The 15,360-nt window shown below is 59.2% G+C and overlaps 1 protein-coding gene and 1 pseudogene across 15 annotated transcripts in view; one reads left to right on the forward strand and one right to left on the reverse strand.

Moving 5' to 3' along the window:
* Positions 1 to 15,360, reverse strand: part of CAMTA1 (calmodulin binding transcription activator 1) — a 784,924-nt gene that overhangs the window by 142,825 nt on the left and 626,739 nt on the right. The window lies entirely within an intron of this gene.
* LOC120585980 (uncharacterized) lies at positions 10,044 to 10,161 on the forward strand (annotated as a pseudogene).

A 15,360-nucleotide genomic window follows, 5' to 3' on the forward strand; every position in this document is an offset into this window, starting at 1 on the left:
ACACCCCTCTTATTATCCCTGGGGAAAAAAGAGAGAAGCGAGGACTTTGGGGGCCTTGCCTGCTTCCTACTGTCAACCCCGAAGCTTTGCTCCCTGCGGGTGGAACGGGCCTCACGGCACGCACCCCGCAGGTGCCGGCAGGCAGACGTTTGGGAGCTGGGTGGATAGAACCATCAGCTGCCGAGAGTCAGAGGCCTGGCCTCGGAGCCACAGACAACCCGCAGACGGCTCTCCACCGAGAGACCCGCCCACGCGGACTGCACTCGTGGAGGGTCTGTGCCTTCACCACGTCCCCAAGCATCCCCAAGTCAACCTCCGGTCCTTAATCAGAAACGAGACAGCACCGCCCCAGCAGGCTGGCTTGAGAACACTTGCTGGCCCTTGGGAGCCTGAATGAATAAACATGCGCGGGACGCGGGATGCGGGACGCAGGGTGGGAGGCACAGAGCTTCTCCCTGCTACACCTGAGGGCGGGCCGGGCCGGGCTCCACCCACAGGCACCGGGCAGAAATAAGGCAGGGGGACAGCTTCGCCAGGAGCGGGGGCGATGGCCCAGCACCCTTAAACCCTGTCGGCCCTCATGCAGAGGCACCTAAAGGCGACCTCCTTGGCCTGAGGAGGCGGGTGCGAGATGCCGGCACAGCCAGCACCCTTCCCCAAGCCTAACCCCGACCCCGGGGAGGAAACACACGATAATGGGAAACACTTACAAAGGGAAGGGAGTCTATTTCTCCTTAACTGTTTCTGGCTGCACAAAATTCTGAGAAGCGATTGAAGGTAAATTGCTTGGTTTTCCATTTTAAGCTGCACTTATCCAAGCACGATCTGTCTTCCCTGATAGTGGCAGGAAAACATAAGCACCTGGCACTTGTCCTGGTGCCTGACCCCAGGCGGGACGAATCCCCGATTCGTGACCGGAGGACGGTGTGCCTCGAGCAAGTTCGCCCACATGCGGGCTTGCCCCTTCTCTCTCCTCTGGGCAAATCTCCTGCCTGGAGGCTGCTGGGCTGGCTATGAAGGCGGCACCCAATGGCCAGCCTGGGGGTGCCCAGGTCACAGCAGGAAGGGGCAGCAGCCCACCTGGCCAAGGCTCCTGGGGGCTCTGGAGTTCCTCTGCCGGGGAGTGACCCGCATGGTTGTTTTGGCCACGGGGTGCTCAGGGCTCCCTGGCTCTGCCACGCGGCCCTGAGCTCGCCAACTGCTGCTCCCCGCCCATGTCCCCAACCGTAAAACGCAGGTAGTGAAGGTGGCAGTGAGGGTTACGTAAACCCACCCCACAGAGCCACTAGCGTAGCCGAACCTCCAAACACTGGATGACGTAGATGTTAGGCGAACTTTGGCCTCTTCAGGCCCCTCCTCATCCCCAGAGCAGGGGATGTTCCCTGCTCTGGCCCTCAGTCCAGGCCTTCTGTGCAGAGGGCTGGGGGCTGCAGACTGCAGAGGCCCCTGCCCGCAAACCCAGCAGAGCCTGGGTCCCCCAGCAGGACCGTGCCAGCTGTGGGGGCTGGGGGGCAGCAGGACTGGGGTGGGAGCCACCAGGCCAGCACCCCGCTGTGGCCTCCTGACCTGGCCGGCACACGCTGAAGGAGCAGAGGTTCCCGCAGAAGCCGAGGGCTCGGGGAGGCCAGGTGCCTGCAGCCTGTCTGAGGTTCTCATCTCTAAGCACTTAACGTGAAGATAAATGGACGTGAAAGGAGCTTTTCCCCCTCAACCATGTAAACACGGAGCAGCAGACGAGTAAGTCACATTAGGTCTGACACGTGGAGGCTGTGAGGTATGACTCACCCTGATACGTTTAATGTATAATTTAGAAACATATCATCAAAATGGGAAAAAAGGGAAGAACCTCTTAAATAACTCTGAAAGATATTCAGCTCTGAAATCACGGGCGGTTAGAGCTGAGTGTGTGCAGCCAGCTCCCTGGCAGGTAGATGCGTCCCCCACTCTGAGTGAGTGGGTTTAGATGGATCCTCCAGCTCAGTGCGTTGGAAGGGAAGATGGCCAGAGCCCACCCTGGGCCACTGCCGGACCGAACAGAGACCCCTGCAGGGGCCAGGCCGGGTGTGGACAGGCTGCAGCCCTGTCAGGCTGCAGGCTCCGAGGGCCCCCGAGGCTGGGGGGCGGGCAGGGGGCCCACCTGAGGTTCCTCCCCCCTGTTCCTGTCAGGGACACCTCTTCCCTCTCACCACACAGAGATGGCTGGGGGCGGGGAAGGCATGCGGACGGAGTGGCCTGGGGACAGGAACCACTCCCAGCACATACGTCCCTCTCTTCCTGGGAGCTGGTGGTGGGTGTGTGGGGGCGGCAAAGCAGGCTACAATGGCGGGGGGTGGTTAGGGACGCCATTGGTCTTAGCCTGGAATATCTAGACCACCGATCCATGCAACTGCCTCCCCAACAGCAGGATGGGGGAGCCCCCATCCAGATCACGATTGTAGTTCTCTGTCTGTCCACCAGGCAGCTAGGGCGTCAAAGCATTGGTCCCTGGCTCAGCCACCCGCCCGCCACCGCACTGAGCCCTGCTGAGCCCGTGTTGCTTCCTCTGTGATGTCGTGGGACTATGACACCCCCACCCTCGATGGTGTGAGGATCGAGTGGGACCCCCCGCCCTCCCTAGGAGACAGTACCAGCAGGTGTGGCAGGAGGGGAAGGCTCTCTCCTCAGGTGCGTCTGCCCAAGGAGCCCGGGGCAGAGCTGACATGGGACAGAGGCTCCAGGGCCAGCAGCTGAGGGGCCGCTTAGGGCTGGGGCTGGGTGCAGGGGTTCACAGTCCTGGCTGCTGCCACAACCACCGGGGCACCAAGGCACCCTATCCTGGGTCTGCTTGGGGACCAGCCACGATGCCGGTGTTGTTCGAAAGCTCCTGGGTTGTTTTCCTGTGGCTCCAGGGTGTAGACTCCAGCCTGGAGGCTGCATAGCACCCTGGGGCAGGTGGGAGTGTGGGTTTCACTTGAGTCCAGATCAAGCTCCTTTTCCAACAAAGGGGAGGACTCGGGTATTCGAACCAAGGACGTCGCTCTAATTTCTGGAAGTTTCGCCTTCCGAGCATGTCCATGGTCACCATCTGCTCCGCTTCAGCACAAGCTGTCAACACCCACGGGTGGCACAGCCCCACGACACCGCTGCGGGAAGGAGCTGGCCATGGTGCTAGGGCCCCGGGTGTCCCGGGGATGGACACAAAAGATGGCGGTGGCAGGAGGAGGCCCTGGCTGGAAACGGGAGCCCCCCCCGCGACGCTCCCCTTTGCTCCTGCAGATGCCTCTGTCCTCCGTCTGAGTCCTCCCCAGACCCCGCTGCCTCACCAGGAACCGCCCCGGCTCCCTCTGCCTTTCCAAATGTCCTGAGGATCGCTGGCCTGGGCTCTGTGCCTGCTCCGGTGAGCACTTCCGAGGAGCTCTGCCTGGGGTGTGGGAGACACAGAGGCCGAAGGCTCAGCTCGGACCGCCGGGCAGCTGGACACGGGTAAGACAGCGACATCGCCAGACCTTGCACACGGGTAAGAGGGGCTGAGTGGGGAGGCGGACGGTGGGCTGGGCAGGGGCTGACTGAGCAAAGGCCCGGAGGTAGGACGCTTGCAGTGGGTTAGGGACCGATGAGCTGTGTCTGCCAGCTTGTCTGAGCTTCCGTGTAACAATCCGTTTCCCTTTACACCCCAGGATGCATGAACTGGGGCCTCTGAGTTCCGGCAGCCCCCCTTTTGTCCCTGGAGGCCATCTGCTCTTCCCCTCCTACAGCTCAGCTCGCTCTCCACCCTACTGCCAGCATAAGCCATGTTCACACTCTTCCTGGCTTCCTTCCTCGCTTGCAAAGGAACTCCAAGTCTGTCAAACCCCAGCTGAGTCCATCTGCCCCCTGGTGACTTCTGCGGGCTTGCCGCCCCCATGTCTCCTCCTTGCGCGGCTGCTGGAGGTACACTGGACGTTCCTCAAACACTCCGTTCACTCCGACCCCAGGGCCTTTGCACACGCTCTTCCCTCTGCTGGAGTTGCTTTTCCCCAAGTATATCATGGCCCATTTCCTCCCCTTCACTCAGGTCTCTGCTTAGATGTCACCTCTGCAGAGGAGCCTTCTCCGCCAGTCTGTCTAAAACCCTGCGCGACACCTTCTCTCTGTTTTGTTACAGCATTTATCACTCTCTGGAGTTATAGTACAGGCCCACAATCCAATTCCAAAATCCATAAAGCTCCGGAAACCAAAACCTCGTTCATAACTCATCTGGGGGCAAAACGTGATCTGAACTGACGTGAGGCTATTTATAGCCTCGGTTCGTCCCTCTCGGTGTGAATATTCATACATCTCGCTGCAGAAATATTAATGCGTTTGATTACGGAATGTTACTCCACACCCCGCCGGGGACATTACATAATATACAGTTTATGCACCAAACTACGTTCCCAAAATGCAGAGTCTGAACACCCAAAACAGCCTTCTAAGCCGTGGCGCTACTGGCATCGCGGGCTCGATAACTCTGCGGTGTGTGTCGGGGAGCTGTCCTGTATATCGTAGGATACTGAATAGCATCCCTGGCCTCTACCTGCTAGATGCCAGTAACTGTCCCTCCAAGCTGTGGCAATCAAAAATGTCCCTAGACGAGCTGTGACAGTTGAGGAACACTAACTGAAGCACGTCTGGCCTTAGGAGTTTCGAATGAGGCGTGTGGACCTCTCTCTATTGATCTGTGTACTTGTGTGGAATGTGAATTCCCCAGGGGCAGAAATCAGACCTGTTCTATTCTCCGCTGTGCCCCCAGCATCTAGAGGGGTGTCTGTTGCCCAGTTAGCACTAAATAAACAATTGCTGCATACAGAAATGAAGGATTCTGTGGGTCCCCCAGCAGGCCCTTGGGGCCCTCACGCCCTGGGTTTATCAGAATGCTTTTCAGATGCACCCCCCCAGCAGCAGAGGGCAGGGGACACCCCCGCTGTCCATCCTGGCTCCTCTCCAGGGATGCCATAGTACCCCTAGGGGTGTGGGGCCCTGGGCAGCTGCCCAGCTCCTTCATCTGACCCCACTGCCACTAGGCAGTCTGGACATTGCTGTCCTCAGACCATCGATCCTGAGGGTGGGGACGATGACTTGTGCCCACTCCTTGGGAGGCGGTGCCTTCTAAAGGGCTCGACACTCATCTGCTGTGTGGAGTTGAATTACCCTTCACCTTCTCATGAACCCGGTAGAGGTCTGGGTGCATGGAGGGCCTCGTGGACCAGGGCCAGAGCCCCCGAGTGAGGTAGCAGGAAGGGTCAGGGACAGGCGTCTTTGGTAAGCCTTGGTCTCTGGCTTTTGCCCCGAGAAGAAGCGCTCAGAGCACATTACACAAGGCGGGACAGGTTACTGTATCCCTCTCACATCTCTGTCTGGTGATAGCTCAGCCTCTGCTTGCTTACTCCCAGTGGCGGGGGTCTCATCCCCTCCCGGGACAGCCTCGTCTGCCAGAGAACAGCTCTAGCCATCAAAAAGACCTTCCTTTCCTTGGGCTGAAACCCCACAGCCGGACCTGCTGAACCCGCCCTGTTTTCCAGAGCTCAGAGCAGCAGACCAACCCCCGCCCCCTCCCCATGCACCTCAACGTTTCTGGGATACTCAGGCTTCTTATTTCACATCCATGCAGGGCCCCCGGAATTCCTGACTTCCCCGAGACAGTCTCAGTTTTAGTCTCTGCATTTTATCAATAGCACCCCTTTCCTTCTCCCTTCATCTGGAGCTTCTAGTTAGCGTCTGTCCCCTCCCCCAATTCCCCCATGACATGGGACTGAGTCTCCTGTTCCCCAGGGCACTGGGCGGGCCAGGGACTGCAGGCAGGCAGCCGGTAGAGACCAGTCTTCCCGCTAAAGACGAAGCCCCGCCTTCGGAGTCTGTCTCGGCTGAATTCCACCGAAGGTTCCAGAGAGCGTGTGCTCAAGGCCTGGGTGGGGCCGACAGACAGGTGATGCAGAGTAAAGAGGGAGTGGGCGGGGGTGAGGGTGGCTCTGTCTGGGGCATGTCCACGGACCCCATGGCAGAGGCTGCGGTTGTCCCCACTGTCCCTTCCCTTCTCCTGGGCACACAGCCGCCTGGACTAAGATGACACTTCCCAGCTTCCTTTGCACTTAGGTATGACCATGTGACTAAGCTCTGGCTAATGGCGTGTAAGTGAAAGGAAGTGTTTTTTAAAAGGAGGCTGTGTGCCTCTCTCCTTCTTGGTGAATGGGATGCAGACGTGATGGCTGGAGTAAGAGCAGCCACGTCAGAGGCTATTACGCACGTTGGATGGCTGCATGGTGGGACGCCAAGACAGGAACCGAGAAACGACCGTGCTAGCCTTTTAGAGTCTCTGTTAGTTTAGGTTTTCTGAATCCACCTGTATCCAACTCGCAGCTGAATCCAACCCAGCGCAACCAGAGCCCACGCAGATGTTCCCACTGGGGAGAATCATAGAAGACCCGTTCACAGCCACACCTAAGGGTGCAGGGCTAGGGGGCCGGTGAAGTTCAGGGCGGTGAGGCCCTCAGGAGCGGGGTGGGGAGGGGAGCTGAGTGGTCGGGAGGCCCGTTACAGCACGGCATTGTCGAAAGGATGGAGAGAGAGGATGTCCGGGCACATAGACAGGACATCCCTCCGTCCTTCCAGCTCTTTCTTTTTCCACGCAGCTGCCTGTGGGCTCCCATTTCTGGGAGGTCCTCGTCCTTGTGGAAAGAGGTCTCTGCTTTTCCGGGAGGCAGGCTCCCAGAGCAGGCACTCCTTTCTGGGGATCGGAGCCAGCTCCCCGCATTGCTGAGAGTTTCAGAAGCAACGCCTTCTGCCTGCTTGCGATAACGGAGCAAACAGGCCCGAGGGGAGGCTGCTGGCACACTGTCCACCGTCACGGGCTAGGCGGCTTCGCGGCACCCTACAGCGACCACGGGAGAAACACGGGGGAAGCATTCCTGTCCTCTTGTGACAGATGAGGAAGCTGAGGCACAGCTTAAAAGAGCTGCTCCAAGTCCCCAGCACGGAGCTGGAATCGAGCTCCGAGCTGTTTGGTGCAAGCTCCTTCGGTTCCAGGAAACTGGCAGCAACAGGCTGCTGACGAGAGGGAGGCGGAGGTCCAGGGAGGGTGGGGGACTCGCCCAGGACGCGGGGTCGGTGTCCCCACGGGGCCGTGGCCGTGCTCGGCCTGGCCTGCCTCCGAAGGGCCGGCCCACGGCCTGGTGGAGGGCCAGTGGCCCCTTCTGCGGCTCTCCCAGGCACTGGCCTTGGCGGCCTCGCCTCCTGTTTGCTGGCACCCGGCCCGGCCATTGTTTCTGTAGTCTCCGAATTAAAACCCCATTGCTGCCCCTTCCTAGGTAAAAAGAGTTAATTTTCAATTCGAGTGTGTGGGAGGGTGTCCCCGGGGAACACAGTAATGAAGCCGCTAGTGCTAGTTGCAAAACAAATAGATAAATCAATGTTTCAATTTTCTCCATGTGAGAGACCGGGCTGCAGCTGCTTAGCAATGCTGCGGGCTCTGGGAGGCAGCCGTGAGCGCCAAGGACGCTGCTGGGGTTTGAGCCACATTAGAATGACAACCAAACTCACAAGCTCGGGGCCGAGGCCAGAGCCCCCCAAGCAGGCAGGGGGCAGAGCCGAGGACCCAGCGGCACCAGCGGCACCAGCAACAACCAGGTGAGGGCCGTCTGGGCCCCCCTGGAGAGGAAAGGGGGTGCCTGCCTTCCCTGGGCCACCCAAGAACCCCAGCTCGGCCCAGCCCCGCCAGGGCGCCGCCACCCTCGACCGTGCATCTGGACCCGCGGCCGAAGGGCTCCGTCCTCACACGTCCCCTCGCTCCCGGCACCCTGGGCCCCGAGGCGCCGAGCACTGCTCAGCGTTCTGTTTCCTCAGTGGCCCGTCGAGGTAGCTTCTGTTGTCATCCCCATTTTATAGATGAGGAACCCGAGGCTCGGCACGCTTACGTGGCTTTCCCAAAGTCCCGCGGTCAAGATGTGGCATTTCCCACTGTCTCACTGAGCACCTCTGTGTGTGAGGCTTGCGACTGGCATGGGGTCTGGGAGACGCTGGTTGCGGGGTACCCAGACTCACGAAGCCCAGGAGGGGTTTTGCATGAGGCTTGGCCCGGGGTTGGCCCTCAGGCCAGGTGCCTGCAGGTGTGGCAGCCGCTGCCGTCACCAGTAACGGGTGCTGTCATCAGACCCTGACACAGCTGCTTGAAGCCGGGGCGAGCCGGCGGGCCGACCGCCCGGGCCTAGCATCGGCGCACTGTGTCCGAAGGCCTTTCGGAGGCCGTCTGTCCATGACAAGGGACCGAAAGCAGAATCGCGAGACGAAGCCCAGCTCCCCGGCCACGGCCCTCTCCCCCTCCCCCCCGTGAGGCCTGCTCTCCTGATTTCCATCTGGCCACACTGTCCCCTGCCCACACGCCCCCCACCCGGGGCCTTCCGAGGTCCCGTGGGAGCTCATGCGATTCCCACATGCGGCCAGCTGTGTCGCCCACGTGGGCGGGTCCACACTCGTTAGAGGCTCCTCCACATGTGGGTGTTCTGTCTGCCACCTGGCCCACGGGAAAAGGGCCGCCAGTCTCCGTGGCTCCTGTGGTGTCTGCCATGCCAAGGTGGGGCACGCGGGTCATGTGACCCCTTCACGGCTCCCCGCGCTGGAGCTCAGCCCCCATGCACCCCTTCGCTGCCCGACATTGCTTCCTCCCCTGGGGTTCCCGTATCCACGGGGCTCTGTGTCTGGAAGGCCCCTCTCTCTTCTCCACTTTCCCACTTGAAAGCCCCGAAGGTCCTGCCCGGATGTCGCCCCCAGGCAGCCCCGGCAGAGCCTTCCCCGTCCGGTCTGAACAGACGGACTCGTGCCCGAACCTCTGCTGCCTCAGACCCTCTCTGTCTCCTCCCTCGGACTCGTCCCCCGAGGGCAGGGACGGCCTCTTCCGGCCCAGCAAGCCCCAGCTCCCAGTCCCACGCTTGGCTCAGAAGTGGCCCGGGAGCTGACTGCCACGTCCCGGACCCCAAGAACTGCATCCAAGCCGGGGATGAAAGAGTCCAGGAATTTAAGAAAACGGACTTCGGAGTAAAACCAGTCGGAACTGAGATCTTGGCTCTGCCACCACCAAGTGGGAGCCTGGAGGATCCCTGAACGTCTCTCTACCCTCGCTCATCTCCTAGGCAACGTCGGGAGATAACCGCGCCTCCTCCGCGTCATGAGGTCGCGAGGGCACGCATCCTGACGTCCGGGGCCCCGTCGAGGCCGCCACCGTGACTACTGGCGTATTGTGACGGCACGGACCTGCGTCCTTTCTGGAAGCTGCTCTGACTTCTCCAGGCTGCACGAGGGACAGCAACCACGTCACTCACCGGTCAGGTGCCCTGTCCCTGTCCTGGGGAGTCAGAGGACTGAAGGTCAGCCCAGGTGCCCCCAGAACATGCCCAGTTTCCCCTGGGCAAAGCCCCTCTCGATTCTCAGCCGCTGCCACTCTCTCCCTCAGCACTCAGGTCTTGAGCTGGCCTCTCGGTGGCAGAGGACAGCCCTTTCTACCTGTAGCTCCTTTTATAAACTTGAGGCTCCATGCTCACTAAGGTGGGAAGGCTGAGCTGAGCCTGCGGGCTGTGCTCCCTGGGGCACGGGGTGCAGGTGGGAGAGCCCCCATCTGGGGGATGAGGGACGTTCTGAATTCCTTGCCTCGTTTCCATGGGGCCGTGGCCATCTGTCGCTATGGAACCAGGAGCAACTTGGGTCCATGCCCTGCGTGCTGGGCACCTTGTCCGTGAAGGCAGGTGGCCTGGCCTTTCCCCAGCAGGGGCTGTGGGATCCCTGGGTGAGTGGCAAGGAGCCTCACTGAGGCGGGTCACTGGGCGAGGACGCGGGAGGTGGCCACATGCGGCTCAGTCCTTGATCCCGCTTGGAGACACAGGGCCTTGGCTTATCTCCTTATGAAATGGGGGTCCCAGAGTTGTTGACACACAGGACTCTGCGGCAGGCCACACCTCCGTCGTCCTTCCCCCCCGGCTGGGAGCTGGAGAGCAGCTGGGTGTGACCACCAAGGTTTCCTTAGTGGTATTACCTAAACCATTTCAAGAGAAGTCTGAGCAGTCTATGCCCACGCCGCCCTGAAGTGCCCGATCCTGTCTGATCTCGGAAGCTCAGCAGGGTCGGGCCTGGTTAGTACTTGGATGGGAGACCACCTAGGAAGACCAGGTGCTGTAGGTGTTTAAAAAAAGAGAGAGACAGAGATGTGAGCAGGCGTGTGTAGGAAGGAAACAAAGCAGCTGCCAGGCCCTTTTGGAAGCCAGGGTTCCACGGTCAGACGGCTTTGGGAAGCATGCCTGTTATCCCACTTGGGGGTTCTCAGTGTGATGCTAACATGTTTTTGGGAAAACCTGTCAGGCTTGTTTTATCCAGTGTTCCCCAAAGTCACCTGATCATGGAACCCTGTTTTTGTGGGACGGTAAATAACCTTGAAATACGGTTTTGGAAACGATGCTCAAGACCAGGGGTTGGCAAACTGTAGTCCACACGCCAGATCCGACCCCCTCATCTGCTTTTGGAAATAAAGTTTGTTGGAACACAGCCAGCCCAGCACAGAATCATTATCGGCGGTGGCTCTCCTGCCACAGAGAGGAGGCATCACGGCAGGGACCGTCAGGCAGAACATACCATCCGACCCTTAGAGAAAAAGTTTGGCTGACCTTTGCTTTAGACCAAGGCCTTAGGAGACTATTTTAAAAATATGCAGGCTGGTGTGGGTATAAAGAAGATCAGTCCATTTTTATACCACCAGAAGCATTTCCAGTGAGGAAAGAAATCTGATTTAAAAAAAAAAAAACAGAAAAACCCGCATCTCATATTCCAAACACAATCGCAGGCTTGTGTCTGGCTGGGGCTTTCCTCCCGGAGGGCTGGTGGTGGGAATGGCCAAAGCAGGTGGAATGCCTGTGCATCGCAGCCAACCAGGAGGGGGCGCCCTGGCTTGCGCCAGTGACAAGGAGATGCCTGAGATGCCTGTGGTTCTGATCCCTCCTGGGGAGGCAGGCTGGGAGGGGGCAGGGCATCTCCACCAAGCTGGTTAATCTCAAAATACATAAAAACACCACTCGGAAGACTTGCGAGCCTGTGGGCACACCTCGCTCTGCACACCAGGTGCGCTTCCGGAGCGCCTCGGGGGGCCACTGCCCTCGACAGCCAGAGGTGACAGGGATCTGAAGACCTTCTCCAGGCCTCCGACCTCATAGCCGGGACACGCGATGCCAGCCTTGTGGGTTCTTCGCATCGATCGGTCTCGGGGCTGCTGCATTCTCTCAGCGCCCCTGAAGCTCGGCCCATCTCCACTTTCGGGGCTGCGAGTCACAGCCTTACCGGCAAGTGCCGATATTCGCAACTGATTATCCCTCATGCTCCTTCCTCCGTGCTCTGGTGGACCCCTGCCAGACAGACCTCCCTCAGATATGACCTTCATGGTGCCACGCTCCTTCCCGGGGATTGTCGCTGGCTCCCTAGTGCTCCGAACACTCTCCATGACAGGGCCCCATTCTGCACCCTAAGGTGCTCACTGTCCCCCAGTGCTGCAACCTGAGTCTCCCTGCAGTCAGGCCTTGATCGCTCTCGCTGCCACCTGCCTCCCTGAGCCAGAATGGGCATAATGAACACATGACAAGCGCGCCTCACCGTCCGTCCCCTGCCAACACCGGAGCCAGACGCTGCTCACCGGTCATGGCACTCTGTCCCTGAGCCAGAGCTCAGACTCAGAAGTGATGAACCCTATTTGCCATTGTTCATCTGGGATGGAAACTGAGGCCGTGGGAGGGAAGGCAGAGGCAGGGGCAAGAGAGCAGAGAAGGCAGGGGGCAGGGGCAGAACGAGAAACAGAGAGTGTGAGCAGGGCAGGGAACAGAGAGAGAGAGAGGCAGGGGGGCAGGGGGCAAGGGAGAACCCAGAGAGAGCAAGGGAACGAGGGAACGGGGCAGGGGCAGGCCTCGAGCTCCCGTTTCCCTCTGCCTGGCCCAGTGCTCTATGCACGATGGGCTGTTGGCAAACGTTGGACCCACATGCTATAAACCGGATCCTGCCTCAAACGAGCAGGAGGGATTCAGCCCTGAAGGAGCCTGAGATGCCAGGACGAGGCCCGAGCCACCTCCTTTGTCTGCTCAGCGGGTGTGATTTTGACGCCCTAGAAGCAGGCAGGCATCCGTGTCCGTCCCCAGAGGCTGATAGGGCAGCTTGGAGAAACGAGTTAAGTGCAGAGGCTACTGAGTCACGTGGCCTTGGGTTTGAATCCCAGCTCCCAGGGCTGTGGGGCTTGGCAAAGAATAACCAAACGATGTCAGCCCTTCGCCAGCGACGGGGCCGTGCCCCCGGGGCGCGTCGTTTCATGAGCTGCCCCTGCACGCGGAGCGAGCAGCACACGGAGTCACTGGGCCCGCTTTACAGAGGAGACCACAGGGCCACGGAGACGGAGGGAGAGCTCGAGTGTGCAGAGGCAGGGGACAGGCTCGCAGCCACAGCCCAGACAGCGACACTGTGCTGTGGGACTGTTACTGAGTTACTCGTGCCCTTCCCCAGGGCCTGAGGAAGCCGAGAGCCGGTGGCTCTGGGGCCTGTGAAATGACAGTGGCAGCTGGCCACAACGCTGGCTGTCACGGGGAAGCCTGGAACTCGGCCCCATCTCGGCCGACCTGAACCCTTGCCTCTCTCTGCCGACTCCTGCAAGTCCAACGACCTTCCCGGGAAAGGAAAGAAGGCTGAGGGTTGGCAGAGCTGCCTGGGAAGCCAGCCATGCAGAGAGGAAGCTGAGTAAACAGCCCTCCCCTTCAGAAAAATGACCCTGCTGGTCCCGGAGTTAAAAATAGAGTCACATTGATCCGGGCTGTGCTCAGCGTGAGTTATCAGAGCTTCATTGGCAAAATGACTGGCTCGAGTCAGCCCCTCGAGTAATTTATTTTTCTACTCCGCTGGCCAGGGAGCGTCCCCCGCACATCCTGGGCCATGCAAACGAGGCCCATGTGTCCCCCAACGCCACGGCTCACTCGCCAGGTGCCCGAACCCGGTTCTGTCCTCGGAGGGGACAGGGGCAGCCTGTCCTCTCTAGTTCTGTTCAGACACTGCCCTGGTTCCCCGTAATGAATAACATCTGGAAAAGTCTGCTTTGAAGGCCTGTTTCACAAATTTAGGGGACCGGCTTGCAGCCCCCAGCCCGAGGCTTAGAGCTCAGCACATGGCACTGCGTCCTCTCCCGTCATTACCTGGGTGGCCCTGCAGCTGTGGGCACCTGAGTCTTCTGTGGACCCTGGAGGTAGTCAGACCTGGCCCCTGGCCTGGGTGGGCTTGCAGGCTTCCTGGAGGGGCTCCCAGGAGCTGAGGCTGGGTGTGGAGACCGCCCTCGTGGCTCATCCACTGAAGACACTGAGACTACGTGGTCACCTGTTCTGCGGGCAGCACTTGCCCCCCTAAGGCGATTCCCTTTAACTTTTCTCTCCCCCAGCGCTGTCACCCCCACAGGAATGCAGATGTTGTCACTTAGCTGGTGTACTGGGCTAAGTAGTGTCCCCACAAAATCCATGTCCACCTAGAACCTTAAAACGTGACCTTATCTGGAAGTAAAAGTTATTTGCAGAAATGGCTGTTGGAGTAAATACACGCTAAGTTAGGCGTAAGTCCTAGTCCACTGCCTGGGGTCCTTCTAAGAAGGGGAGACACACAGGGAGAAGGCCTCGTGTGGACGGAGGCTGAGCTTAGAGATGCACGGCTCCCAGCCAGGGGAGCCAAGGGTTGCTGGCAGCCAGCGGGAGCCAGAGAGGCCTGGAGGGTCCCCTCTCAGAGCTTCTGGAAAGAACCCACCCGGCGGCTCCGTGATTTCAGGCTCTGGCTTCCAACCTGTGAAACAACATGTTCCCACGTCAAGGGCCCTGGTCTGTAGGACTTTGTTAGGGCAACTGGGGCCAACGTCCCCTTCCCAGAAACGCCACGGAGCGCCTGCCCAGGTGGCAGAGAAGGTCAAAGCAGACCCCCCCTCGCCCTGCTGGGCATGCCCAGCTGACAAAACACGCACCTTCCAAAGCCTCAGTTTCCTTGACCCTAAAACGGGAACAGCGACGGCCCTCGTGGGAGGGGTACTCACGCCTGAGGGAAAGTGCTTTGTCAACGCTACTGTGTGGCTCAGTGCCAAGGGCGTTGGTGGCCTGGGAGAGTGGGGTCCCTGGTAAGAGGGGTCCTTCAGATCCTTCCCCTTCGGCTTCCGTCCACCTGCATGCAGGGCGCTAACCCCGCGCGAGCCACTGCACTGGGCTTGCCCGGTGCCAGGATTTAAGGCCCCGTCCAGTAAGAAACTCCTTGGAACTAGAAATACAAATATGGCTCAAAATCAAGACATTGCTTCCTAGCAGAACCCAGGGCAGAAGCGAGGCAGTGATGAGTCCAGACACCAGCTGCCTTGTTCTCCAGAAAGGCTGGGCCGGGAGGGCAGGAAGGAGAGAGGAGGGAGGGAGGATGGAAGGGAGGGAGGCATCTGCCCAAGTAACTGGAGCTCAGACTTGGTTTCTCATCAGACTGGACCTTGGCCACCCCAAGGCCCTTTATTTTTGTCTTGCATTTCTCTTCTGCCTTTAGCAAACTTCCTTGTCTTTCTGGATGGCAGAGCGGGTGGGGAAGGGAGTGAATTATTGCTGAACACTTATAGGCCTGGTTCTGCGAGGGACATCTTAATTAAAAACTAATGTCAGAACAGTTTCCAGGCCACCCGCAGCCAAATTCCTACCCCTGCTGGTGACTGCCAACACCCGACTAGCTCTTAGCATATGTGCAGACTGGCAAGAGTTTGCCCCCAGCTTTCCTCTCCTCGTTCTTTCTCTCCCCACCCTCTTGGTCCCTAAGCACTAAGTTCATCCAATTCTCTCCAAAAGGGCCCTAATTCATACTACAGTGTAAATGACCCGAAACAAACAATGAGAGAGCTGTCAAGGAGGGTTACATCTCATCAAGGATCCAAACCAGAAGCTAGGGAAAAGAAGCTCTCCTGGATGATTTTAAGATTGGGTCAGAGGACAGGGGCGGAGTGAGGGGCAGCCCGCCCCACAGGGAGCCTCAGGGTCCACACGATGCCACTGGAGGAGCTTAAGCAAGGTGGTCCTGGGGACTCACAGGACCCCTAATTGTCAAAGCGAAAGACGTTTTTAACTGATGTACTGCCTTTAATAAGGTAGAGAAATAGGCACATGATTTTAGAAACTTCATCATTATGAGAGGGATTAGGCAGGGCAGTTAGCCGAGTGGACTGCTCACTGAGTGTTTCCTGACTGAGGAGACGTGGTGATGGTGGCTGCAGTGACTGGGATCCAGGGCACATTGTCTGCACCTAGATGGTGCAGTGGCAACAGTGGTGGTGATGGTGATGACAGTGATGATGGTGATGTGATG

This window comes from Pteropus medius, unplaced genomic scaffold (genome assembly GCF_902729225.1).
Source record: "Pteropus medius unplaced genomic scaffold, Ma_sr-lr_union100, whole genome shotgun sequence".
Taxonomy (NCBI): Eukaryota; Metazoa; Chordata; class Mammalia; order Chiroptera; family Pteropodidae; genus Pteropus; species Pteropus medius.